The following is a 25,725-nucleotide window of genomic DNA, read 5'->3' as shown; positions in this document are numbered from 1 at the left end:
GCTACAATGAGCAGGTGGCAAAGCCAGCCAGGCCTGTGTCCTTCCCTCCAGGTCAGTGAGTTCCCCTAGGCCCCAGGTGGGTCTAGAAGTATCATCCAGGAGTCAGGGACTAGAGTCAAAGAAATATAAGTCTACCTGGTGTTCTATTGTATTGCAGCTGACCTGGCACTCAAACCACAAGACCTAGTCCTTCCTGCTTTTCCCTCCCCTTTCCAAAGGCAGAGGAGCCTCACTCCATAGCCACTGCCACCCCTGACCACAAGGAGTACTGAAAGACTACCACCGATGTTCCGTTAAGGCCCAAGATCTCTTAAATTAGCTTGTCTTGAAAGCTGCGTGGCCTGGGACTCACCCTTCAGGGCATTGGGCTCCCCTCTGGCCTGGGACAGGTCCAGAAATGCTGTCAAGTCCTGGAATCTAGAACCCTAAGAACCTGCTTGGTGCTCTAGCCCCTGTGGCGGTGTTGGTACCTGAAGCCAGCAAGTCTCAGAGGCTCATGATGGCCCTCAACATGGTGCCTGCGTATTGCTGCTAGGTATTCAGGGTTCAAGGGCTCTTCAGTTAGCAGGTGATGAATTCTGGCAGGATGGGGTCCTTTCCTTCAAGGCAGTGGGTTCCCTTCTGGCCCAGGGTTTGTCTAGAAATGTCATCTGGGAGCTAGGGCTGGAACAGGGGCCTGATGACTCTGACTGGAGCCCTATCTTGCTGTGACTGAGTTGGTATCCAAGATGCAAGACAAAGTCCTCTCAACTCTTCCCTCTCCTCTCCTCAAGCAGAAGGAAGGGTCTCTTTTAGAGCCACATGCTGTGCATCCTGGGGTTAGGGGAAAAGTGATGCCAGCGCTCCCTTGGCTGTCCCAGCTAGTGTCTCAGCACGTTGTGCCCCACCCTACCCCCACCCCTGCCAAGTCCACTGTGTCTGGACCTAGTTCAGCCCTAGGACTCACCTAAGAGTTGAAGTCCTTATGACCTAGGCTGCCTTTCAAGTTTAGTTAGAGACTGAGAGCACTTTGGCCCTTCACGGTGAGGTTTGCAGGTACTCAAGTTCAGACTGCTGGGATCAGTAATTCCCCTCTGGCTAGGGCTGGTTTAAATGCTCCTTCTGTGAGTGGGCATCAACTGAGTTTGGTCTGGTTTTCCTTTCTGCTGTAACAGGACATTGCTGAGATCAATGCTTCACAATTGAACTGTGAAGCAAAAGAACTGTGTTCTCCCTTCCCCAGTGTCCAGAGACACTCTCCACAGCACGTCATGGCTGCGAGGGTCAGGGAGGGGTACCGTTGGTGATTCAGGATTGTTTTTTCTATCTCTTCAGTGCCTCTTTCAGTGATATGAAATTAAAACCAGGTACTGTAAGTGCTCACCTGATTTTTGGATTTGATGTAGGTGTTTTTTTCTGTGTAGGTAGTTGTTAACTTGGTGTCCTTGCACAGAGTCGCAGGAGGACGGTCAGTGGAGCTTTCTATTCTGCCATCTTGCTCTGCCTCCTTTCCTAGCCACATTTTCCCCTGCTTCCCGCTCCGCCCCTGGGTGCTGAGCACATGAGTCTTCAGAACACACCAAGCTCATTCCCACCTTGGGGCCTTTGCACTGGCTGTTCTCTCTGTCTGGAATGCTCTTCCTACAGGTTTTTGCATGGCTGCCTCCTTTATTGCATTCATGATTCTGCTCAAATGCCCTCCCTAAGCACCTGAGCTAAGATCCCCAACCCCACAGTGTCTCTACTTTTTTGTTTGGTTATTGGCTCTCTTGTTTAATCTCTGTCTTCCTACAAGAGGGCAGGATTCAGAATTTAACCAGTGCCCTGACACATAGTGAGAGCTCAGTCATCTTCTGTTAAAGATAAAAATGAAGCCACAGTTTAGGTATACCCGAAGGCCAACCACTCATAACCATGCAACCAAAATTTAATTCATCCCGATTTCCCCAAACACCATCTCTAATCATAAATACCAAACATAACCTTTACATCTTTGTCAGCATGATTCAGTGAAATTAAACCAATCAGCTATAGGCAAATCAGTTTAAACAACTCTGTTTACCTTAAAAAGAATGTTAATGTAAAACAGCCAACCACAAAAAAAATCAAAATATTCTCCTTTATGCTTTATAAAGTGTGCTATGACTGCCATAAAGTGAGCTTTCTACCACTTTGTTTGAAGTCTCCTGGATCATGAGCTGTACTTTCTCTTACTATGTAACAGTAAACTTTAAAATGTTTCCTAACTTGATCTGATTCTAATTTTGACACTTCCAATAATCTTGAGAAATGCTCCGGAGCACTTTGGATCTGGTATTCTTAGGGCAAACATTCTCATTTTTCAAAGCAGAAATTGAGGCCCAGAGAGAGACAGTGACCCGCCTCAAGTCATCAAGTTCCAGCACTCTCTTTCCTTACTCCCTTGTTCTCCTGGTCTTGGGGACATCAGACATCTTTAAACATTTGGTCTCACTGTAGAAACTTTGAGACTCAGTGTTCCCTAGAGGGACAGAACTAATAGGATATATATATATATGTGTGTGTGTATATATATATGTGTGTGTGTATATATATCTCGTCCATATATATATATATCTCCTCCATATATATATCTCCTCCATATATATATCCTCCATATATATATATCCTCTCTCTCTATATATCCTCCATATATATATATATATATATGGAGTTAATTCAGTATTAACTTACACGATCACAAGGTCCTACAATAGGTTGTCTGCAAGCTTGAGGAGCAAAGAGAGCCGGTCTGAGTCTCAAAACTGAAGAACTTGGAGTTCGATGTTCAAGGGCAGGAAGTGTCCAGCATGGGAGAAAGATGCAGGCTGGGAGGCTAGGCCAGTCTCTCCTTTTCACGTTTTTCTGCCTGCTTTATATTCACTGGCAGCTGATTAGACTGTGCCCACCAGATTAAGGGTGGATTCGCCTTTCGCAGCCCACTGACTCAAATGTAAATTTCTTTTGGCAACACCCTTAGAGACACACCTAGGATCAATACTTTGTATCCTTCCATCTAATCAAGTTGACACTCAGTATTAACTGTCACACCCAGAGTGGCTGTTACTTCCCCAAAATATTCAGTAATTGATAAAGTGGGGTTTGTACCCTGGTATGTCAGACTTGCAGCTGCGACATTCTGACACTTGTGAGGCTGGATGGGGCAGAGGCAGTGGATAAAGTGGGCCTTTGCTTGTTCTCATAGGTTGGAATTAACATCTGAAGCACTTGCTTTCAACCTGAAGAACTTCCTTTATTATTTCTTGTGAGGTGGATCTAACAACAAATCCTCCCATTTTTATTTAACTGGGAATGTCTTTGACTTCATTTCTGAAAGGTAGCTTTGCTGGATGTAGGATTCTTGGTTGAGTTTTTTCTTTAAGCAGTTTGAATATTTAATGTTACTGCCACCTGGCCTTCATTCTTTCTGCTGAGAAGTCAACTACCAATCTTACTGGGGTTCCCTGGTAAGTGATGAGACATTTTTCTCTTGCCACTTTCAAGATTTTCTCCTTGATCTTAGCCGGTTTTACTATGATATAATCTGTTGGTGGATTCTTTACATATATCCTTCTTATAATTCACGGAGCTTCCTGAGTGTGTAGGTTATTGTTTTTAAAATAAATTTGGGAAATTTTCTGCCATTATTTCTTGGACTATTTTGTCTGCTCCTCTCTATCTCTTCCTTTCTTCTGGTAGATCCCACTAAGGTTTGTGTGGCTGATGATGTCCTACATTTGTCTGAATCTGTATTTATTTTTCTTCATTCTTTCTTCTCTCTAGTCTTCATCTTGCATAATCTCTATCGATCCTGTTTCAAATCTGGTAATTCTTTCTTCTGCCCGTTTAAATGTGCTATTGAACTCTGCTAGTGAATTTTTCACATCAGTTATTGTACTTTTCAGATTCAGAATTTCCATTTGGTTCTTTTAAAATAATTTCTATCTTTAATGATATTTTCTACTGGATGCAACATTGTTATCATACCTTTATTTTCTGAATCATGCTTTCTTTTAGTTCAGTAAACATATTTTTTCTTTCTCTTTTAAAACAATTTTTTTTTTTCCTCTGTAGAGATGGAGGTCTGGCTATGCTGACCAGGCTGGTCTCAAACTCCTGGCCTCAGGCAATCCTCCTGCTTCAGCTTTCCAGAGTGCTGGGATTACAGGTATGAGCCACCACACCTGGCCTGCAAACATATTTATAATGGGTATTTTGAAGTCTTTTTCTGTTAAATCCATCATGTGGTTGCTCTCACAGGCAGTTGATGTTGTCTGCTTTTTTTCTGGTGTATGGGGTATACTTTCCTATTTCTTTGCAGGTCTGTATTTGTCTGTTCTCACATTGTTGTGAGGAAATACCCGAGAGTGGGTAATTTTTAAAGGAAAGAGGTTTAATTGACTCACAGTTCAGCATGGCTGGGGAGGCCTCAGGAAACATACAATCATGGCAGAAGGTGAAGGGGAAGCAAGGCACCCTCTTCACAAGGCAGCAGGAAGGAGAAGTACAAGAAGGAGAAATGCTAGACGCTTATAAAACCATCAGATCATGTGGGACTCACTCACTATCATGAGGACAGCACGGGGGAAACCGCCCCCATGATCCAATTACCTCCACCTGGTCCCACCCTTGACACATGGGGATTATGGGGATTAAGGGGATTACAATTCAAGATGAGATTTTGGGTGGAGACACAGCCAAACCATATCACATGCCTCATACATTTTTTGCTGGAATTGAAATATTTTTTGAGACAGGGTCCCACTCTGTCACCCAGGCTGGAGTGCAGTGGTGCAGTCATGACTCACTGCAGCCTTGACCTCCCAGGTTCAAGTGATCCTTCCACTTCAGCCTCCTGAGTAGCTGAGACTATCAGTGTGCACCATCACACCTGGCTAATTGTTTTTTATTATTTTTGTAGAGACAGGGGTCTCTCTATATTGCCCAGGCTGGTCTTGATCTCCTGGGCTCAAGTGATCCTTCCACCTTGGCCTCTGAAAGTGCTGGGATTACAGGTGTGAGGCATTATGCCTGGCCAGAAAATTTTTGATAATATGTTGTAGCAACTGCCCCCAACCCTGGCCTCTGGGACTTGTTATTTGCTGGTATATTTTTTAGTGATTGGCTGGATTATTGTAATGAAGCTTATTCGTTCTCCTCATAGTCTTAAGCCTCTGATGTTGGTCTTCAGGAAGATATGACTTTGGGTGGGTACACTGTCACTCTAGGATGGCAGTGGTGTTAGTAGGGCTCTCTCTCTTTTCCTTACCATGCACAACTATTAAACTGTACTAATTGCCTGCTGATCATTCAATTGTTTTCAGCAATGCCCTGGGACATAAATTGTTCTACAAACGAATCCAATTAAATTGTGGTTTCTTTCAAGGAATGGTTTTTGAGGTCCATGTCTGATATTGGTTCTGATACCAGGAGTGCTCTTACCAGCCATCTTATTTCCTGGTTTTCTCCTGAAAGCTATCCAGCTTACAGGCCACGCTTTATCTTCATTAGATCCACAAATCTCAACTGCCTTGTATGACAACCTCCACTGTTCTTGAGAGCACTCTTAGGTTTGAACTTTACACTCTGTTGCAAATGAAGTCGATTCCTTTGGAAAGAGATTAGGAGCTACCTGTTGTGTAGCCTGTTTCTCCTCCAAGGCAAAATCTTTGAGCAAGAGCTCTAGAGACAGGGTGGGGACAGTGGCAAGCTTCTGTTTGAGTGGCAACCCCTTTCTATGGGCTGAGGCCTTGGCAGAGTGGGGTGCAGCAGCCTAAGGTGCTCTTGGCTTGCCTCTTCAGCATGTAACCACCACTTCATGAGCGAGGCAAGGAAATCTTGAGCCCCAGTTTCCTCAGTGTGTTGCATCTAAGGTAGAGCCTCCATTAAATAACTGGAGGACAGAGTAGGCAGATTAAATGAGCCACCATCACTCAGCTGTACTCACCTGATACTTAACCTCAGAAACAAGTAGCTGGTGTCAGTATGAATGATGCTGAAGTGCTGCTCCTCCTGGGAAGAAAGTCCTCTGGCTGGGAGCCAGAGGGGAGAGGGAGCCCTATGCTCTTGCCTCAGCAGTCTGAAGTAGAATAAGTAGAATCTCTGCCTTACTGATCTGGGAGGGGGAAAGGAAGAAGCTGTAGTGGTTCAAATACCACAGACTTGCTTTTCTGACTGAATTTTTATAGGTTCTCTTAGATAGATGTTTCTTCATTTACTGTTTTCCCTTAGGACCATTTCCAGGGGCTTTCAGTGGTGGTTTTAAAAAATAATATTTACCACTTTCACTTGTGAGTGCATCAGCAGAGTTCCTCAAGCTGTCATGCTGGAAGTTGAACTGCATGTTTGGTACTTTTTTCATTTGCACAGTGATATTTTTTCTATGCCTAGACAAGGTTATGAAGTGGTATTGTTTTTTCTCACTTCATCAAGATCACAGTGACTTTGTCTGACAGTAGTACTCTGTGAGACCGTTTATGTTCAACAGGAAAACATCAAGACCTAGTTGTGAGTACCAGGCCAGTGCTGACTGTCAGGGACTGTGATATGGTTTGGATTTGTGTCCCTATCCAAATCTGATGTCGAATTGGAGGCGGAGCCTGGTGGGGGGTAATTATATCATGGAGAAGGATTTCCCCATTGCTGTTCTCATGATAGTAAGTGAGTTCTCATGATATCTGATGGTTTAAAAGTGTGTGGCACTTTTCCCCCCTCACTCTCTTGCTTTCCTGTCACTATGAAAAGATATGCCTTGTTTCCCCTTCACCTTTTGCCATGATTGTAAGTTTCCTGAAGCCTCCCAGTCATGCTTCCTGTTAAGCCTGTGGAACTGTGAGTGAATTAAACCTTTTTTTCTTCATAAATTACCCAGTCTTAGGTAGTTCTTTACAGTGTGAGAACAGACTAGTACAGACTACTTATCACCTCCTCACAGTGTAGAACAATCACTTCATAATTATCCTGTCTAAGGGGCAAGGAAGCTTGGGCATTTATCTATCAACTCCCAATAATCATTGGTTGAGAGCTCCTGGGGGCATTTTTTCCCCAGCCTTCCCTGTTCAGGCAGAGGGACTTCAGACCCAAGAGGAAGCATCAAGCTGTTGGAAATTGGGCCAAGTACATATGGCTAAGATCTAGTAGGACACAGACAACATCTGTTACAGATGACCTGCCAAAAATCCTGGAAGGACCAGGATTTGAGCTCAGTGTTATCTGATGACCATATCTTAGCCACCACTTGATTTGGTGAATGGAGAGGTTTGAAAAGAACAGCAGAACTTTGCTAGAGGGGTTGTCAAGATTACTTACCTGAACTGTTTCTCATTTATATATTACACAGACTGTTGGAGATACCTGCTCTGTTCCCAGCTCCTGGCTAGACTATGGGGTCTCAAAGATGAACCGGGCATGTTTTCTGCCCTTATGGTACTATCTGTCTGTTGAGGGTGGGATATCTGAAGGGACAAGCCCACACTTCGTCCCCAGTCCTACCTGTGTTGGCTAGAGAGTCCTTCCTGGAAGATGTGCTGCCTAAGCAATGGAGAGTATTTAGGGAACATCCACCCTACTCTTTTTACTTTACAGATGAAGGAACACAGGCCCACAGCAAGGGAATGGTCTGCAAAAGAGAATATATAAGACTGCACCCTGGAGAAGGCCAGCCTCTAAGTGGCCGTGCCCTTCCTTAGCTCCCCAGTCACCTGGATACAGGAAGTGCTCAGATTCAGTATATCAGATTCAGCTCCTCAGCACTTACCAACTCCATCCTGCCCAGAATGCTTTTCTTCAAAGGCCTGCAGGCTCAAGGCTCTGTCCTAAGCCTGAGCCTTTTTACCTCTAAAGAAAAGTAATCAACCTCCTCCAAAGGCATTCAATATCCTGGTGTGGGAGAATATGTGTGTATACCAGGGTCTGGGAATTTTGAGAAACCATCTTGAGGTCTGGTGAGTTGTTTTTTCCCCTTATGTGAATTTATATAGTTCTCTATGGAGTTCTGGAGGGAAAATGAACCAGACAAATTTTTTTTTGAGACAGGGTCTCACTCTATCTCTTAGGCTGGAGTGCAGTGGCACAATCTTGGCTCACTGTAGCCTTGACCTCACGGGCTCAGGTGATCCTTCCACCTCAGCCTCCTGAGTAGCTCAGACTACAGGCATGCAGCACTACACTCAGCTAGTTTCTGTATTTTTTGTAGAGGTAGGATTTTACCATGTTGCCCAGGCTGGTCTCAAACTCCCGGGCTCAAGTGATCCTCTTGCCTTTGCCTCCCAAAGTGCCGGGATTACAGATGTGTGTTACTGCACCCAGCTGAAGATTTTCTTTTAAGTAAAAACAAAGTATGTTTTTATCTATTTCCAAACTCTGTAGCATGAATTTCTCCAAGAAACTTTTAGCAGATGCTCTCCTCCCTTTTGCAAATATACTAAAACTATTTTATGAAAATAGTTTCTAAATGAGCCCTAAAATGAGCTCTGTTACACTGACCTATTTTTGACTATGTCCTTTATGCAGCACTGTAGAGGGCTTTCTGCAGGCCCAGAGCAATGGAGTAGTCTGCATAAGAGAACACACAGAGCTCAGCTTAGAGGAGGCCAGCCTATGGATGGCCATGCCCTCCCCTGGGCCAGGGATCATTCAATTAAGAGAAACACACAGCAGCCCAAGTTCAGCTCTTCAGCACACATTATCTAGCCCAGAACTATTTCACTTAAAGGGTTGAAGATTCAAGTCCCTTCCCCAATCATGGCACTGGGACATTTTACCTCTAGGAATAGTAAACAACTTCCCCTAAAGGCATTCAGTATCTTGGTGTCCATTCTTACAGGCCCTTGAGGGAGTGATATAACTTGTACTCTCCTCACAACTCTCATTTCCCCCAATCTTCTTGCAAATCTGTGCCTGAAGCTGGAAGCACAACACATGAACAATAACTAGCTTGATGCTTGGTGTTGAATTAACTTTTTTAAGAAAGCAGGCTAATAGGTTGGAAATTGTCCTGTCAATATTTTAGAATCTAGTAACACAAAAGACCCCTTCTAAAAGCACATTCTGTTGTGTTACACAAGCAGGGGGACAAAGGTGATTTCAGAGGTAGCATTCAGGTGTGAGCGTCATAACTGATACATTTGGACCCGTCCAAAGCACAGGCCACAAACAAAACTAGGACCTCTATGAGAACTGCAGAGTTGGATTATGATTTTTTATTTCAAGCCAAAGAATCTTGGTTTAGGCAAAATAATGGAGGGAAGGCAGAGAACAAGGAAGAGTCTCTGTCCATTCCCTTTGAACAAGAGAGACAAAAAAAATTAAACAAAGGATGTTTTAAAATCAAAAGGTGAAAGAGTCCTTGGAAACATAGGAGGAAGGAAATCCATGGCAATGGCTGAGCCTGGAGCTGTTGTTGAGGTGTGGGGAGCTTGATGATAAACAGCGGCTAGCAGCTGGGTACTGCCTCTGGAAGGTAGCCAGTGGGGCACAAGGAGGTAGCTCTAGCCAGCTGGGCTTTACCATAAAAAAAAAAAAAGAAAAGAAAAATAGAACTCGGGTTCCTATATAAATCAGTCCCTAACATGTCCTTCCATAGCCCTCATCACGAGGCCAAGCAATAAGACTGCAATTTCTCTTTCCCTCTGATCCCTATCCTCCCTTTAACTCATCTGGTCACCTTAAGGGGTTTCAATGGGATTGAAATTATTTACAAGGAAGACAGGAAAGTCAAGACTGAGTGGAGGTTTCACAATCTCATTTTCCCTGGCCCAGGTCCCCAACCCCAGCACCTCAAGCACAAAATATGATTCTATTCATTTTAAGCACAAGGAATTTCCAAGGATTTCTCACAAATTCCACAGGCCTACCCACCACATCAAAAAGGTCAACTCCAAAATTGAGTGCGACAGAAATATTGTAAGATGCTAAATTGGCTCTTCTATTTATTTAACATAGAGACTTAGATTTAGGAGCCTCTTCTTGGCTCAGCCCGTTAGGTGAACACATTCTATAGTATCAAAGTTTTGCATAACTCTCCACTAAGTAAATGTTTAGTCCATTCATTCTGAACTGGAAGGAAGGGGACTAGGTGCCAGCTGTGATCCTAGTCAACATGCAGGATGTGATGAAATGAGGAAGTCTTCATGGTCGTTGAGTTACTGTCCAAGAGTAGCAACCACAGCTAATGACAGAGATCAAATTTCATTCATCTCACTCTGCTCCTTCTCACCATTCTTTCCCCTATGAGCCATAGGAAAGACTCAATCCACAGGCAAAATAAAAATGATACTTTGAATAACTCTTTTAACACCCTCCTGATATTTAGGCACCATGCACAAACTGGCTTGTTCTCTCTCACAACTGGTAGCATTCTAATATTGTACATCAATATCTCAGTTAAATAGAATAACACTAGGAGGGAACTTTAATTAATCGTGATTGCATACTTATTGCAGGAAAAGATAAATAACCAAGAAAGCCACTTTTCCTCTGCCGAATCTTTTTCTTTGTTTAGCTGTTTCCATATGCGTTGCTTTATATAACCATTTAGAGAAAGTCTCAGGGATCAGCACACATTCAATCTAATAGCCTAAGTGTTTTTCAGCTAATGCCATGGCAATAAAGTTTGCTCTCTGGAGTGATGGCTCTTAGACACTGTATCAGTCTGTTCTCACACTGCTATGAAGAAATGCCCAAGCCCAGGTAATTTATAAGGAAAGAGGTTTAATTGACTCACTGTTCTGCATGACTGGGGAGGCCTCAGGAAACTTACAATAATGGCAGACGGCAATGGAGAAGCAGGCAGTTTCTTCACAGGGCAGCAGGATGGAGGGAGTGCAAGCAGGGGAAATGCCAGGTGTTCATAAAACCATCAGATCTTGTGAGACTCATTCACGATCATGAGGACAGAATGGGGGAACCACCCCCATGATCCAATTACCTCCACCTGGTCCTGTCCTTGACACATGGGGATTATGGGGATTACAATTCAAGATAAGATTTTGGATGGGGACACAGCCAAACCATATTAGACACTACAAACTCACAGTGAATCTCTGGAATATACCATGCTCATTTCTGACTATCTTTGCTTGTGCTGTTCCTATTCTCCTTTCCTCATCTAGCCAAATCATTCATGTCTGTTTTCCTCTCACATTTTCTGCCTCCTTTCACCCATCTTCTTTTTCCTTCTGTTTCTCAACCTCACCTGCCCAATTGTCTCCCCTTCCAGAACCCCTGTAGACCTGAAGTATCAATCACTAATTAAGAGGCAACAGTCATGACTTACGGCCTTTCACTGAAACATAACTGTTTTGTGGGTGTAATTCTTATGTTCCCTACCTGCATGGTAAGCACTTGTATTTTCAGACTGGGTCTCCTACTCTTCTTGTTTCCTTAATGGAAGCTAGGGGTGGTGCTTTATGTGTAAGTTGTTGTTGTTGTTGTTTGTTTTTGAGAGGGAGTCTCGCTCTGTCGCCCAGGCTGGAGTGCAGTGGCCGGATCTCAGCTCACTGCAAGCTCCACCTCCCGGGTTTACGCCATTCTCCTGCCTCAGCCTCCCAAGTAGTTGGACTACAGGTGCCCGCCACCTTGCCCGGCTAGTTTTTTGTATTTTTTTAGTAGAGACAGGGTTTCACCGTGTTAGCCAGGATGGTCTCGATCTTCTGATCTCGCGATCCGCCCGTCTCGGCCTCCCAAAGTGCTGGGATTATAGGCTTGAGCCATCGCGCCCGGCCTAGAGGTTCTTATTATGTGCCAGTTACTGTGTAAATGCTCAGTATATGTTGTTATTTACTCCTCACAACAGATATTAGTGTTTTCATATTAAATTTCAGGAAACAGACACAATGCTCATTTGCCCAAGACTCAAACTCAGAGATGTCTGTGTTTTACTTGGTTATTCCTAAATTCTGAGATCAGGGCCTCCCTATGGGCCTGAAGGTTTCTCTTAATGTCTTTTATGAAAGAGAGAGACAGTATATTATAGTATACTAACTATAATGGTTATCAGCAGAGTCAGGAGCAATTTACATATTGTTTCTTTTTCTTCAATTTCCTTGCCTATAAAATGGGGATAACAAGCTTACTGAACAGGATTTTTATGAGGATTGAATCAGATATTTCACTGAAAGACTGAGAACAGAATCTGCCACATTGTAATCTCTGTTTACAAGGTTTAGATATTATTTCCGTTATTAAATATTTTGAGACAGGATTGTAACCACCTGATGGGTTCTTCCTGCCTGATGCACAAATAAAGATCATGGCATGGTAGCTCACGCCTGTAATCCCAGCACTTTGGGAGGCCGAGGCGGGCGGATCACGAGGTCAGGAGATCAAGACCATCCTGGCTAACACGGTGAAACTCCGTCTCTACTAAAAATACAAAAAATTAGCCGGGCTTGGTGGCGGGCACCTGTAGTCCAAGCTACTCAGGAGGCTGAGGCAGGAGAATGGCGTGAATCCAGGAGGCAGAGTTTGCAGTGAGCCGAGATCGCGCCACTGCACTCCAGCCTGGGTGATAGAGCAAGACTCCGTCTCAAAAAAAAAAAAAAAAAAAAAAAAAAAAAAAAAAAAAAAAGATCATGGCATGGTAGTAAAGAAAAGAATTTAATTGATGCAAGGCTGGCCACGCCACGTGGGAGATAGAATTGTTACTCAAATCAATCTTCTTGAGCATTTGGGGGCTAGGGTTTTTCACAGGCAGTTTTAGGGAGGGGGTCAGGGTGGCTAAGCAGTGGGTGCTTGCTGCTGATTGGCTGGGGGTGCAATCATAAGGGTGCAGGAATGGTCCTTCTGCCCACTGAATATCTTCTGGGTGGGGCCACAGGAGTGGCTGGCAGGTCCAGGTAAAGCCATTGGTGTCAGACAGGCAAAAAAAAATCTGAAAAGATATCTCAAAAGGCCAGTCTTAGGTTCTACAATAGTAATGTTATCTGGAGGAGTAATTGGGGAAGTCCTGTGATCTCCAGAACAATAGCTGGCAATCGTTTATGTGTATACCTTAGCAGAATTTATCCTCCTAGCCTGCTGGTCTCTCATTAGCTTTAAAAGGCAGTTGAATTTGGGAAAGGGCTATTATCATTTAAAGTATAAACTAAATGTCTCTCAAGGTTAGCTTGGCCTAACCCAGGAGTAATCAGGGGCAGCTTGAAGGCCAAAGGCAAGATGGGACTTTGGCGTGATCAGATCTCTTTCACTGCTGTAATTTTCTCACTGTTATAATTTTTGCAAAGGCCGTTTCAGCCTCACTCTGTTGAGAGAGAGGACTAGCTGGATTTCCTAGGTGGACTAAGAATCCCTAAGCTAGCTGGGAAGGTGACCGCTTCCACCTTTAAACACGGGACTTGCAACTTAGCTCACAAATGGCCAATCAGATAGTAAGGAGAGCTCACTAAAATGCTAATTAGGCAACAACAGGAGGTAAAGAAATAACCAATCATCTGTTGCCTGAGAGCACAGTGGGAGGGACAAGGATCAGGATATAAACCCAGGCATTCGAGCCAGCAACGGCAACACCCTTTGGGTCCCCTCCCCTTATATGGGAGCTCTGTTTTCACTCTATTTCACTCTATTAAATCTTGCAACTGCACTCTTCTGGTCTGTGTTTTGTTACCGCTGGAGCTGAGCTTTTGCTCGCAGTCCACCACTGCTGTTTGCCTCCATCGCAGACCCGCCACTGACTTCCATCCCTCTGGATCCAGCAGGGTGTCTGCTGTGCTCCTGATCTAGCAAGGCACCCATTGCCACTCCCGATTGGGCTAAAGGCTTGCCATTGTTCCTGCATGGCTAAGTGCCTGGGTTCATCCTAATCGAGCTGAACACTAGTCACTGGATTCCACGGTTCCCTTTCATAACCCACGGCTTCTAATAGAGCTATAACACTCACTGCATGGCCCAAGATTACATTCCTTGGAATCTGTGAGGCCAAGGACCCCAGGTCAGAGAACACGAGGCTTGCCACCATCTTGGAAGTGGCCTGCCGCCATTTTGGAAGCAGCCCACCACCATCTTGGGAGCTCTGGGAGCAAGGGCTCCCTGGTAACACTGTCACCCAGGCTGGAGTGCAGTGGTGCAATCACAGCTCACTGCAGCCTCAACCTCCTGGGCTCAAGTACTCCTCCTGCCTTAGCCTCCCAAGTAGCTGGGACCACAGGCACACACCACCACACCCAGCTAATTTTTTTTTATTATTTATAGATACTGGTTCTTCCTATGTTGTCCAGGCTGGTCTCAAACTCCTGACCTCAAGTGATCCTCCTGCCTCGGCCTCCCAAAGTGCTGGGATTACAGGTGTGAGCCACCATGTTCAGTCTACTATTATTTTAATAGTAGTATAAATGGTGTTGTTTTAAATGTCCTTAATTAGTGAAATAAAAAAGATAATAACCTATGTCAGGACCCAATTTTATTAACTTTATTAGTCCCTGACATCTCCAAGTATCAGAAGCCCTGCCTTTAACCACTATACTTTGTATATGGAGTAGTTTCCCACCTTAAGACAATTGGTCTCAATTGCAACACAGAAAGGGAAGTGCTTCATTAAATGTCCTCTCTATCCAGGAAGAAATACTAAGCTTGCTGCCTGGAAAACACTACACAAATCTAGGACCCATATGTAAAGATGATGCTGCTGAGATGGCATGGAGGGGTAAGGGCACTGGGGTGGGAGGAAGAAGTATAACTGCCCAAGGGGTTTACCTTGCCCATTGCCTAGGCAGAGCTGATTTTATAAAGACAGGGGAATCGCAATAGAGAAAGAGTAATTCATGTAGAGCCGACTGTGCAGGAGACTGGAGTTTTATTATTGCTTAAATCAGTCTTCCTGAGCATTCAGGGAGCAGAGTTTTTAAGGATAACTTGGTGGTTGGGGGGAAGCCAGTGAGCCAGGAGTGCTGATTGGTCAGAGATGAAATCATAGCAAGTTGAAGCTGTCTTCTTGCGCTGAGTCAGTTCCTAAGTGGGGGCCACAAGATCAGATGAACCAGTTTATCCATTTGGGTGGTGCCAGCTGATCCATCAAGTGCAGGGTTTGCAAAATATCTCAAGCACTGATCTTAGGAGCAGTTTAGGAAGGGTTAGAATCGTGTAGCCTCCAGCTGCATGACTCCTAAACTATAATGTCGAATCTTGTGGCCAATGTTAGTCCTGCAAAGGCAATCTAGTCCCCAGGCAAGAAGGAAGTCTGCTTTGGGAAAGGCTATTACCATCTTTGTTTAAACTATAAACTAAGTTTTTTCCAAGGTTAGTTGGGCCTACGCCCAGGAATGAACAAGGACAGTTTGGAGGTTAGAAGCAAAATGGAGTTGGTTAAGTTAAATCTCTTTCACTGTCTTAGTCATAATTTTGCAAAGGCGGTTTCAGAAGTATAGGACGCAGTGTGGCTTAACAGGAGGAACAGAGACTCTCAATGCAGACAGAGGGTTTCAAATCACAGATCTGTCACTTACTGGATTTGTGACTTTAGGCAGGTTGTTTTAGCTTTCTGAGCCTCATCTGTACAATGGAATTTTCATGGTAGTTAGTTCATAGGGCTGAAAAGAAGATGAAATGAAAAGATTCAAGTAGAACACTCAGAACAAGGCCTGCCATGCTGTAGGTGTTTAATAAACATTATCTTCCACAATGATGATGATTAAGGGACTAAATTTCATGCGTGTCCATGTGAAGAGACCACCAAACAGGCTTTGTGTGAGCAACAAGGCTGTTTATTTCACCTGATGTAGGTGGGCTGAGTCTGAAAGAGAGTCAGCAAAGGGAGATAGGGGTGGGGCTGTTTTATAGGATTTGGGTAGGTAGTGGAAAATTACAGTCAAAGGTGGTTGTTCTCTTGTGGGCAGGGGCGGGGGTCACAAGGTGTTCGGTGGGGAAGCTTCTGAGCCAGGAGAAGGAATTTCACAAGGTTAACGGCTCAGTTAAGGCGGGGCAGGAACAAATCACAATGGTGGAATGTCATCAGTTAAGGCAGGAACTGGCCATTTTCACTTCTTTTGTGATTCTTCACTTGCTTCAGGCCATCTGGACATATACATGCAGGTCACAGGGGATATGATGGCTTAGCCTGGGCTCAGAAGCCTGACATTCTTGCCTTCTTATGTTAATAAGAAAAATAACATAAAATAATATTGAAGTGTTGGGGCAGCGAAAATGTTTGGCGGGGTGGCGTGGAGAGATAATGGGCAATGTTTCTCAGGGCTGCTTTGAGCGGGATTAGGGGCGGCGTGGGAACCTAGAGTGGGAGAGATTAAGCTGAAGGAAGATTTTGTGGTAAGGGGCGATATTGTGGGGCTGTTAAAAGGAGCATTTGTCATATAGAACGATTGGTGATGGCCTGGATGCGGTTTTGTATGAATTGAGAAACTAAGTGGAAGACACAAGGTCTGAATTAAGAGAAGGAGAAAAACAGGTATTAAATGACTAAGAATTGGGAGGACCCAGGACATCCAATTAGAGAGTGCTCAAGGAGGTTCAGCATAATTACTTGCTTGGTTGGTGAGTGTTGGGGCTCTATGCTTGACAGAGTCCTCCTTTTTAAGTTGGAGGCTGAGCTTTGTGAGGTGTGTTTAAAAGACTATTAGTCCGTTCTACCTTTCCTGAAGATTGAGGACGGTAAGGGGTATGAAGGTTTCACTGAATACCAAGAGCCTGAGAAACTGCTTGGGTGATTTGACTAGTAAAGGCTGGTCCGTTATTGGACTGTATAGAGGTGGGAAAGCCAAACTGAGGAATTACATTTTACAGAAGGGAAGAAATAACCACGGTGGCCTTTTCAGACCCTGTGGGAAAGGCCTCTACCCATCCAGTGAAAGTGTCTACCCAGACTAAGAGGTATTTTAGTTTCCTGACTCAGGGCATGTGAGTAAAATCAATTTGCCAGTCCTGGGCAGGGGCGAATCCCCAAGCTTGATGTGTAGGGAAGGGAGGAGGCTTGAACAATCCCTGAGTAGTAGAATAGCAGATGGAACACTGAGAAGTGATTTCCTTGAGGATAGATTTCCACAATGGAAAGGAAATGAGAGGTTCTAAGAGGCGGGCTAGCGGCTTGTGACCTACATGGAAGAGGTTATGAAACGACAACAGAATAGAATGGGCCTGTGAGGCTGGAAGGAGATATTTTCCCTGGTCTAAGAACCATTTGCCTTGTGTGGGAAGAGACTGATAGGTGGAAGTTTCAGTAGGGGAGTAGGTGGGAGTGACCGATGAAAGGGAGAAAAACTGGCTGTGAGGGACAGAAGTTGGAATGCTAGCTGCTTCTTTAGCTACCTTATCAGCATAAGTGTTGCCCTGAGCAATGGGATCTGATGCCTTTTGATGGCCCTTGCTGTGAATGACTCCAGCTTCCTTGGGAAGTAAAGTGGCCTTGAGAAGAGTTTTTATTAAGGAGGCATTAATGATGGAGGACCCTTGCGTAGTGAGGAAACCTCTTTCTGCCCATATAACAGCATGGTGGTGCAGGATATGGAAGGCATATTTAGAGTTAGTATAAATATTGATGCATAGTGCTTTTGTAAGAGTGAGGGCTCAAGTTAAGGCAATGAGTTCGGCTTGCTGAGAGGTAGCGGAGGGGGGCAGAGCGGTAGCCTCAATTATAGATGTGGAAGATACTATAGCATAGCCTGCCTTTGCTGGTGAGGGGCGATTAGGCCTGGTGGAACTGCCATCAATAAACCAAGTGTGATCAGGGTGAGGAACAGGAAAGAAAGTAATATGGGGAAATGGAGTGAATGTCAGGTGGATCAGAGAGATACAGTCATGGGGGTCAGGTGTGGTATCTGGAATAATGTGGGAGGCCAGATGGAAGTCTGGTCCAGGAACAATGGTAATTGTGGGAGACTTCAACAAAGAGTGAGTATAGCTGAAGGAGCTGGGGAGCAGAAAGTGTATGTGTCAGGTGGGAGGAAGAAAATAGATTTTACAAGTTATGAGAACTGTAGAGTGAGTTGAGCATAGTTTGTGATTTTTAGGGCCTCTAAAAGTATTAGGGCGGCAGCAAGCCACTGCACAGAGACATGATGGCCAACCTAAAACAGTAAGGTCAAGTTGTTTGGACAAAATGGCTACAGGGGGGCGCGGTCCCAGTCCTTGTGTAAGAATTCTGACTGCACAGCCCTGCACTTTGGCTGTGTGTAATGAAAAGGGTTGGGATGAATCAGGGAGAGCTAGCATGGGAACAGTCTCTAAAGCTGTCTTCAAGGATTGGAAAGAGGAGTGGGGAAAGGATTTAGGATCTATGGGGTCAGCTAGGTTTTCTTTTGTGAGTTTATATAATGGTTTTGTTAGGATGGCAAAACCAGGTATCCAAAGGCAAACGTATCCAACCATGCCCAGGAAGGAAAGGAGTTGTTGTTTTGTAGAAGGGGTTGGGGTTTGAGAGATCAGTCGGACATGGTTGGCAGGGAGAGCATGTGTGTTTTTATGAAGAATTATACTGAGGTAGGTAACAGATGGAGAAGAAATTTGAGCTTTGGAGGGGGATACCTGATAACCCTTGGAGAATAAATGTTGAAGGAGTAGGAGGGTGTCTTGTTGAGAAGATTTGAAGGAAGTGCTACAAAGTAGAAGGTCATCAATATATTGAATAAGGTGAGAAGTGGAGGGGTGGAAAGAAAGTAAATCATGAGAAAGAGCTTGGCTGAAGTAATGAGGGCTGTCCCTGAAGCCTTGCAGCAATACAGCTCAGGTAAGTTGCTAGGACTGATGGGTGTCAGGGTCAGTCCAGGTAAAAGCACAGAGAGGCTGGGACGAGGGGTGTAGGGGAATAGTGAAAAAAGCATCTTTAAGATCAAGAATGGAATAGTGAGTTGTGGAGGAAGGTATTGAGGACAAACGAGTATATGGGTTGGGCACCACAGGGTGGATTGGCAAAACAATTTGGTTGATAAGGCGCAGGTCCTGAACTAACCTGTAAGACTTGTCCGGTTTTTGAACAGATAAAATGGGAGAATTGTAAGGAGAGTTTATAGGTTTTAGAAGCTCATGCTGTAACAGGCAAGTGATAACAGGCTTTAATCCCCTTAAAGCCTGTTGTGGGATGGGATACTGGCATTGAGTGGGGCAAGGGTTATTAGGTTTTAATGGGCATTTGATCAGCTGCCAGGGAGGGAGTGGAGGTGTCCCATACTTGTGGGTTAAGGTGGGGGGATACGAGAGGAAGACGTGAAGGAGGCTTTGGTTTGGGAAGAAGGGTGGCAATGAGATGTGGCTGTAGTCCAGGAATAATCTGGGAAGCAGATACTTTGGTTAAAATGTCTCAGCCTAATAAGGGAACTGGGCAGGTGGGGATAACTAAAAAGGAGTGCATAAAAGGATGTTGTCCAAGTTGGCACCAGAGTGGGGGAGTTTTAAGGGGTTTTGAAGCTTGGCCGTCAATACCCACAACAGTTATGGGGGCAAGGGAAACAGGCCCTTGAAAAGAAGGTAATGTGGAGTGGGTAGTCCCCATGTTGATTAAACAGGGGACAGACTTACCCTCCACTGTAAGAGTTACCCAAAGCTCAGCGTCCATGATAATCCAGGGGGCTTCTGAGGCGATCGGGCAGTGTCAGTCTTCAACTGCTAAGCTTAGGAGATCTGGGAAGGAGCCGGCCAAGGAACGCTGGGTTTGGGCTCCAGGGGCTTTAGGAGCGGTGGCGATGTGAGTTGGACCTCCAGTGGGGACCCGCACAGACAGGGCATGGCTTAGGAGGAATCCCAGGCTGCGGGCATTCTGAGGCCCAGTGGCCAGGCTTTAGGTATTTGAAGCAAGGTCCATGGGGATGTTTTGAAGGAGCCCCTGGGAGCTGTGGCTTGGATGTTCTGAAGTTTTTGTATGCTGGAGATGTGGTTGTGGGCTGTCTTACAGCAGAGGCAAGTAGCTGTAACTCAGAGATGCATTGTCGCTTGGCTGCCTCTTCTCTATTATTGTACACCTTGAAGGCGAGGTTAATTAAGTCCTGTTGTGGGGTTTGAGGGCTGAAATCTAACTTTTGGAGTTTTTTCCTAATGTCAGGAGCAGATTGGGTGATAAAATGCATATTAAGAATAAGGTGGCCTCTGGCCCCTCTGGGTCTAGGGTGATAAAGCATCTAAGGGTTGCTGCTAAGCGGGCCATGAACTGGGCTGGGTTTTCATCTTTACCTTAGGTAGTTTTTTTAAGCTTGTCATAATTAACAGCTTTGTAAGCTGCCTTTTAAAGCCCTTCAACTAGGCAGGAAACCATGTAATCTCACCTAGCTATACCTGGGGAATCTGCCTGATAGTTCCATTGGGGATCCTCTCGGGGAACTGCTCTAATGCCTTCCTGGAGGTCTGGCTCATGGAGCCAGCGGTTGTCAGCATGAGATTGGGCTAGAGAAAACTCTTTCCCATTCATCTGGGGAGAGGGTAGAAGTTAGGATGACATTTAAGTCACTCCAGGTTAAATTGTAGGACACAGTTAGGTATTGGAATTCCTGTATATATTTAGTGGGGTCTGATGAGAAAGAGCCTAAATGCTGGCTGATTTGGGAAAAGTCTGAGAGAGAAAAAGGCACATGTAACCTGACCATGCTTTCAGCTCCAGCCACCTCTCTAAGAGGAAATTGTTGGGCAGGTGGGAGAGGCAGTCACAGAATGAAACTGTAAACCAGATCAGGTGTGGGGAGGGGAGGTAATAGAAGGGTTATAGGGTGGGGGAGCAGAGGCTGAAGAAGAGTTGGAGCCTGATTCAGCCTGGCGGGGAGCGACCTGAGGAGGAGCAGTGTGGGGAGGAGGTGAGAGGTCAGATGGGTCAATAGAAAAGGAAGATTCACAAGACTTAGCGACGCTTGGGGTTGGGACTGAAGGGACAGGCGGTAGGGAAAGAAGGAGGATTTGGGACAAGTCACATTGGGAACAGAGACTAGAGAGGGAACGAAGTATGAAAAATGCCTAGACATAAGGCACTTCAGACCATTTGCCCATTTTTTGACAAAAATTATCTAAATCGTGTAGGATGGAGAAATCAAAAGTGCAGTTTTCTGGCCATTTAGAACCATGGTTGAGTTTGTATTGGGGCCAAATGGTATTGCAGAAGAAAATAAGACGCTTAGATTTTAGGTAAGGCAAGAGTTGAAGAGGTTTTAAGTTCTTGAGAACGCAGGCTAAGGGAGAAGAAGGAGGAATGGAGGGTGGAAGGTTGCCCATAGTGAAGGAGGCAACTTTAAAGAGAAGGGTAGAGATACGGAGAAGGGGGTGGGGGGCAGCCCTGGGCTGCAATGCGAGTAAGCAGCCAAAGCAGGTGTCCCCACAACGGACTTGCCACCAAGGGAATGTGGGTGAATGACCAAGGCAGGCATCCCTGCAGTGATCAGACACCAATGGAATGTGGGTGAATAATCAGGCAGGTGCCCCTGCAGTGATTAAACACCAAGGGAAGACTATCTTCCCGAGTCCGTGACCAGTGCCAGAGTTTTGGGTCCATGGATAAAATGTGTCTCTTTTGTCTCTACTAGAGAGGAAAAAGAACTGGAATTGGAAGGACAGGGAGATTGAAGGGTAGTGAGAGAGGCTGGAGAAGAGAGTGAAAAGACCGCTTACCCAATTTGAAATTGGTGAGATGTTCCTTATGCTGGTTGGTCTGAGGACCTGAGGTCATAGGTGGATCTCTTCACAGAGTGAGGGTGAGGACAAGGGAGTGGTCTCCCGAAGGAGTCCCTCTGACTCGGGTCTTTGGCACCAAATGTCACACGCGTTCGTGTGAAGAGACCATTAAACAGGCTTTGTTGTTTATTTCACCTGGGTGCAGGCAGGCTGAGTCCAAAAAGAGAGTCAGCGAAGGGAGACAGGGGTGGGACTGTTTTATAGGATTTGGGTAGGTAGTGGAAAATTACAATCCAAGGGGGTTTTTCTCTTATGGACAGGGGCAGGAGTCACAAGGTGCTCAGTGGAGGAGGTTTTGAGCCAGGAGAAAGAATTTCACAAGGTTAATCACTCAGTTAAAGTGGGGCAGGAACAAATCACAATGGTGGAATGTCATCAGTTAAGGCAGGAACTGGCCATTTTCACTTCTTTTGTGATTCTTCACTTGCTTCAGGCCATCTGGACATATATATACATACAGATCACAGGGAACACGATGGCTTAGCTTGGGCTCAGAGGCCTGACACTAACCATAACAGATAGAATTGAAAAAGCAGAGGAACCAAAAAGAGCCCACCACTCTCCTGAGCTGGGAGAATTTGCCCAGTATTCCAGGGATAGGTGTGTCCTAAGCTTTCACTAGGTAGGGTCAATGCCCAGCAGCTGAGCCAGAAGGAAGATTTGGGCAGACACTGTCACTGGTGGACACGTAAGCTCCAGAGCTAGAATACTGATGATGGTTACTGGCTTTGGTTCTTCTGTCTGGTCTGACACCCAGAAAGCCCATCAGACTCACTGCTATGAACCTTCTAGTGCCACAGCAGGCCAGAAACCACAGCCCTGTCTCCCCTTCTCCTGAGTGCCCTGTGTGGGTGTGGTGGGGGCAAGGGTGGATTCAGTATTTCTGTAATGGAAACTAGAAATACCCAGCCCCACAGTAGCTGCATTCCAAAGGGGCGGAGCTCCGACTTCCTTTGTTTCATGCTTTTAGAGACAATGACAGCAAGACCTCTCATAGGAAGTGCTAGGACCACTGGAGAGAGTGAATTCAACTCTTGGCCAAAAACCTATGGGTGATCTTTCAGGCCTCGCTATAGGCAATTACGAAAGCTTTACCTGGCAGGGGTCATGGGGGGATGTGCCCTCCCCACATCAGACTTGATGCACAGCCAGTGCATTGCAGGCTGTGAATGGAGTTGCAGTCAAGGACTCAGACATCCCTAATTGATCATGCTCTCACACGTCTGCATTCCTAGACCAGATGCCTCCATTTGGAGTCCACCTTATCAGGAGCCTTTGGCAGAGGCCTTTCTCAAGCACCTTGGCTAATACCTCTTTTTGCCATGGTGGGAGTTGGGGGGTGCCTAAAAATATTTTTTTCTCCACGCTGACTCAGTACTCAGTACTTTTCTACTCCTAGCCCTTCCCCGTCACCTCCTCCTGCCCCTGGGTTCATAAAATGGCAGAAGCCTTTTGTTCAGGGCTCCCTTAACAGTGAGATGATGATGCCCTGCATCTGTGCTAATCCATCAGACCCCTGTTGGAGCCATTCCATGTGGAAAAATGGAATAATGGAGGAGTTGGTACTTTTTCTGGTTCAGTCCCTTCCTTATACTATCAAAGGAAGTGATTAAAGCCTGACTGTAACTTTTATTTTGACTTGTCTTAATCAACTACTCTGACACCCAGCAGCTCAGCTCTCTCTAGTTCAGCGGAGCTATTGAAAAATTGGAATGGCAAGCTGGGTAGTTGATTATGAATAATGCCGTTTTTGAAGAGCAAAGAGCCTGAAAATTTCGTGAGGCAATTCACCAATGATGGGTGTAAGCAGACCTTGCAGGGCACTCCTGGAGGATGCTAATGGATCATTTGCTAGAGTCAGAGGGTCTGACTGGGCACTCTGCCAGTGAGTCCTGGGAAGTGCTAGCAGACCTCACGTAGCACTTTACCAGCCATGCCAATGGGTCTCAGGAATTGCTATTGTAAGTCACAGGGTATACTTGGAGGATGACAGAAAATGGTTCATAAAAGCTTTTGGTTCCAAGGTAACCATCGGTCCTCCTGTTTATCCCCATCACCTCGGCTGAGATAAACTAGTGGATCAAATTAGAGATCCAGCAGAGGGGCTCTAAGAAGCCACAGAAACAATTCCCTGGACACTGTTCTCTGATGATGGGTCCAGAAATCATTGGAGACCCTGCAAACTGACTTGTACCCCAAAACTATTCCTAGATCTAAGCAATTCCCTGGGGCTGATGGACAACATGCCATGCAGCATGTTACTGAGACTCATGCTTCTAATAAAAATAATGTAGAGCTCTTTAGAATCACTTTGTCCAGTGATCTCACTAGATAGGGTCAGTGCCCAGCAGCCAAGCCAGAAGGAAGACTTGCTCAGAGGAAGAAACCATAGAGACTTGGCTAGTTTGCTTCTATTACGAAAAAGATAATCTTGTTAAATAAACTTCATAAAGGAAAGTGGCTCCTTGAGGGGTACATCACTACAGACCCCCTCCTCCATAGTGCCTTGATAGTGGCCACTTTCTCTGAGGAGGAGGAGCAAGGTGGGGAGATGAGACTGTATGTATACCAACGACCATCTCATCCTCAGCTGGGTACTATTTGGTCTCTGACAGATTTGGTCCACACATCATGAGTACCTAGTTACTGAAATACGTGTCTCAACCACCTTCGCAGAGGCTATGGAGGTCCTGCAGCCCTCCTGGTGGTTTCTTGGGTATAGTATGAGGGAGTGGGAACAGTAGATGAGAAGATTAACCAGACTTAGATTTATAGGTTTGTTTGTGCTGCTCCTGCTTGTTGTCAAGCCCAATTAAGCCACCTCCTGAGGTCAAGTCCATCAATCTGCTATGTGATCCAGATCTTAACAGAAATTCTCAGGCACAGAAAAAGTGGCTTCTGATAAAATAGCAAAATTTGACCCCTCCCCTCCAAAAAAGGAGCATAAAAGTAGTACTTGAGTGCCCTCTTCTGGACTATCTGGGCAAGGGCCTTCCCAAAGAGATCTCTGAGTCTGATTACTCAATAATGGAACCACGAAAGCAGATTGATGGGCTCCCCACTAAGAAACTCAAGGCCAAGTACCAGACCATGGGAATTTGATAAGTGGTCCCGCTAGGGTCTGCACAGTGATGGCCTTCCACCTCTCCTGGTGGATTTGGAGACAAATCAGAGATCCTGAGCAACTTTTGCTCTGACACTCAGCTTTCAAATATAAATAAGATTAGGGGTTACAAACAAAGATCCAAAGATTAGGGGTTATAAACAAGACCCTTCTGTACCCAGGGGACCCAGAGGCCCTATGCCAAGGTTAGAGTTCAATTGAAAAGTGGAGAGGAATTGCACTTCTTAGCCCTTTTAGATACCAGTACACAGGTGACTGTGATCCCCACAAACCCTTGCATCAAGATGAGGAGAAAACAGATCATATTCTCCGATTTTGGGCTCCTACTAACCTCCATTGTCATGGCCCCACTACTGAATGAAATATTGGTACTGATGTGTTTTCCATGTGTACCCCCACTTGCCTTTGCCCCCAAGCCCTGACAGGAATTGCAATTGTTATGGCCATCTTAGTGGGAAATATAGAAGACCATGGACCACCTGATGACCAACACCTAATACTGTTGTTTCCCAAAAAACAATATCAGCTGCCTAGGGGACAAAAAAAAAAAAAAAAAAAAAAAAAAATTGCCATCATTGCTGAGCTTAAGGAAGCCAAAGTGTTTCATGAGACTATTTCTCCATTCAATAACCCCATCTGGCCTGTGCACAAGACCTTGGTTTCATGGAGACTTACCATTGATTGTAGGCAGCTCAGTGCATAATACCACATTTAGCACCAGTAGTACCTGACATTGTGACTATTACAAAGGCCCAAAACAGAGAGAACTTGGTATGCAGCAATTGATATTGCAAACGCATATCAAATTGTAGTCCCTAGTGTTGGAGATGGGGCCTGGTGGGAGGTGATTAGATCATAGGGGCAGATTTCCCTTTTGGTTTTGTTCTAATGATAGTGAGTAATCATGAGATCTGGCTGTTTAAAAGTGTAGCATTGGCTGGGCATGGTGGCTCACGCCTGTAATCCCAGCACTTTGGGAGGCCAAAGCAGGCAGATCATGAGGTCAGGAGTTCGAGAAC

At 45.2% G+C, this 25,725-nt stretch overlaps 1 protein-coding gene across 1 annotated transcript in view; it reads right to left on the bottom strand.

The window, feature by feature from the left end:
- Positions 1 to 25,725, bottom strand: part of LOC101009313 (putative uncharacterized protein CXorf42) — a 117,136-nt gene that overhangs the window by 43,680 nt on the left and 47,731 nt on the right. The window lies entirely within an intron of this gene.

Source organism: Papio anubis, chromosome X (genome assembly GCF_008728515.1).
Source record: "Papio anubis isolate 15944 chromosome X, Panubis1.0, whole genome shotgun sequence".
Taxonomy (NCBI): Eukaryota; Metazoa; Chordata; class Mammalia; order Primates; family Cercopithecidae; genus Papio; species Papio anubis.
The sequence above is the reverse complement of the archived record's forward strand: the minus strand, read 5'-3'. Positions and strand labels throughout refer to the sequence as shown.